Source organism: Schistocerca piceifrons, chromosome 10 (assembly GCF_021461385.2).
Source record: "Schistocerca piceifrons isolate TAMUIC-IGC-003096 chromosome 10, iqSchPice1.1, whole genome shotgun sequence".
NCBI classification, from domain to species: domain Eukaryota; kingdom Metazoa; phylum Arthropoda; class Insecta; order Orthoptera; family Acrididae; genus Schistocerca; species Schistocerca piceifrons.
The window spans coordinates 121738949-121741877 of record NC_060147.1 but is presented as its reverse complement, the minus strand read 5'-3'; positions in this window follow the sequence as shown (position 1 = coordinate 121741877).

Here is a 2929-nt window from a genome sequence, read left to right as displayed (position 1 = left end):
TACAGCACGAATGCTGGTCTAACTGAGGCGCCAGGTGGAAATGGCATGGCAAGCCGTTCCACAGGACTACATCCAGCATCTCTACGATCGTCTCCATGGGAGAATAGCAGCCTGCATTGCTGCGAAAGGTGGTTATACACTGTACTAGTGCCGACATTGTGCATGCTCTGTTGCCTGTGTCTATGTGCCTGTGGTTCTGTCAGTGTGATCATGTGATGTATCCGACCCCAGGAATGTGTCAATAAAGTTTCCCCTTCCTGGGACAATGAATTCACGGTGTTCTTATTTCAATTACCAGGAGTGTATATAAAACCTACGCACATGAGTTGGTTCATGCCAGTCACACGAGTGAAAGTTTTCGTTCATTTAAAAAGTTTTAAAAAGTCAGTTCTTCCGAAAAGGAGTAGAACTCAAAAAAATGGTTCAAATGGCTCTGAGCACTATGGGTCTCAACTGCTAAGGTCATTAGTCCCCTAGAAGTTAGAACTAGTTAAACCTAACTAACCTAAGGACATCACAAACATCCATGCCCGAGGCAGGATTCGAACCTGCGACCGTAGCGGTCTCGCGGTTCCAGACTGCAGCGCCTTTAACCGCACGGCGACTTCGGCCGGCGGAGTAGTACTCAGACAGAGGTTCTGAATACTGTAGGTTTTGTCATGGCCGCGAAATAAGAACTTTCCAACAGTTAATATAAAAGCTAAATCAAAAGAATTTTCATCACCGATGCGTAGTTATTTAACTTACAATTTTTTTTTAAATGAGTGATAATTAAATGGACACCCTAGCTGCAAACAGGCGTTGATGAACTTCATTTGGGACATGTTGAAAATGTGTGCCACTATGAATGTAGTGGTGTGGACATGTTGGGAATGTGGGTCTCACGGGGAGCGTGCAAGGGAGAAGTCCCTGCAGGTGCACTATCCTCTGTGCCTTCGGTGGCTCAGATGGATTTTCATCATGCAATATTGCCGGCACGGTAGCTCAGCGTGTTCGGTCAGAGGGTTAGCTGCCCTCTGTAATAAAAAAAAACTGAGTTCACCGATCAACAACGAACCGAAACGGGTGTCTTACGACGTCCGCCCCGAGCAGATACAACGAACGAAAGAGAACAAAATGAGATTTAAAAAAAAATAATAAAAAAAAGATGGATAGAGCGTCTGCCATGCAAGCAGGAGATCCCGGGTTCGAATCCCGGTCGGGGCACACGTTTTCAACATGTCCCCAATGAAGTATATAAACGCCTGTTTGCAGCTAGGGTGTCCATTTAATTATCATTTCATTCTAACGAAAGCTGCATGGTCATCAAGGGTAACTGTTCTCTCGGGAACAGATACTACCTTCATATATAGTTTTTTTTTTTCGGTCAACTTCACCCTAACGTCCAACTCTACAGCATTTGACAGTATTGCTTCGCAGAAAATATTTTTTAAACCGTGTAGCTAGGTTAAGAAAGTGTGGTAAACCAAAATTTAATGCAAACATACTCCGGCAAATAAAAGACAAGATATGAAATACAAATCAGATTCCATAATCTATTTATTTAAATTGAAATGGAGGGGAGGGAAAGGAAAGGGAAGGAAGTGTTGATACCAGCTACATCGGGCGGCGACGAGCGAAAATGCGCGCTGCCACGGGACTCGAACCCGGGACCTTCGGCTTAGCACGCTGGTGCGTGAACCACTGGGCCACCCGGACGAGAGTTTTGCCGCAAATGCGCGACCTGTCTCGGCACGCAGCTCGTGGTCTCGCGGTATCGTTCTCGCTTCCCGAGCACGAGGTCCCGGGTTCGATTCCCGGCGGGGTCAGGGATTTTCACCTGCCTCGAGATGACTGGGTGGTGTCTTCATCATCATGATTCATCCCCATTGCGGTCGGAGGAAGGCAATGGCAAACCACCTCCATTAGGACCTTGCCTAGTACAGCGGTGCGGGTTTCCCGCATCGTTCCCCTACACTCTGTCGAAGAGTGTGGGACATCAGCATCTCGGCACGCCCCCCGGCTGACCCCACACTCCCACGTAACCGCACTTCCCGTCCACGCTCGCTACTTTTGAGATTCCCGCCGGAGATCGAACGTAAATTTGCGCTGAAGGTTGAGGATTCATTGCCCTTTGAGGTGAACCAGTCATTTGAATGCATGGTGTCCGTTTTCTCAGAGATGTCCGAAAGAACAGACACTATACATTCATGTAATTCATAATTTTTATCACTAAATAGCTAACCTGGTGCGTGGTACACACTGTCATAATCAGCTCATTAAGAGGTATGATCTTACATTGAAGAAGCGGCAGCCATACTTTTTTGCTGAAGAGCCAATACTGACTTTTTTGGGGCCGCGTATGTACCGATCTTATTTGTAATCAGTAACTTACATAAAGTACTGTGTGATGAGCCTCCAAGCAGACTCGCTGTAGTAAGGGCGCGGTAAATTGGCCGGCGTCCCTCGAAGTACTGCATGTTGAACGTCCGCAAGATTCGGAACACTTGGCCTCCGTTTTTCTTTCCCAAAGTTATGACGCTGTAACTGGGTGATGAAGTTTTGCTCTGTTATCGTGTTATCTGCGAGAGCAGATGATTTATCAATTAATAGTAACTGTACTTACGTATTAAATGTACTATGCAGTAAGATACACATCACAAATTTTTAGTAAATGTTTTTAATGTGATCTTTGTTCTACTCATTGCACTGTATTACATTAGCCTTAGTTTAATTTCACATTCCTAGTCCGTGGACGGACAAAACAAGAAGAGGTGCAGATACGGAAAGGTGTCCGACAAGGTTGCGCACTATCCCCTGTTATCTTTAACGTATACATTGAAGAGGCGCTGAAAAAAGTAAGGGAAAATTCACAGACAGGTGTAGTAATTCATGGCCAACGAATAGATATGATAAGATATGCCGATGATATAGCTGTACTAGCTGAAAG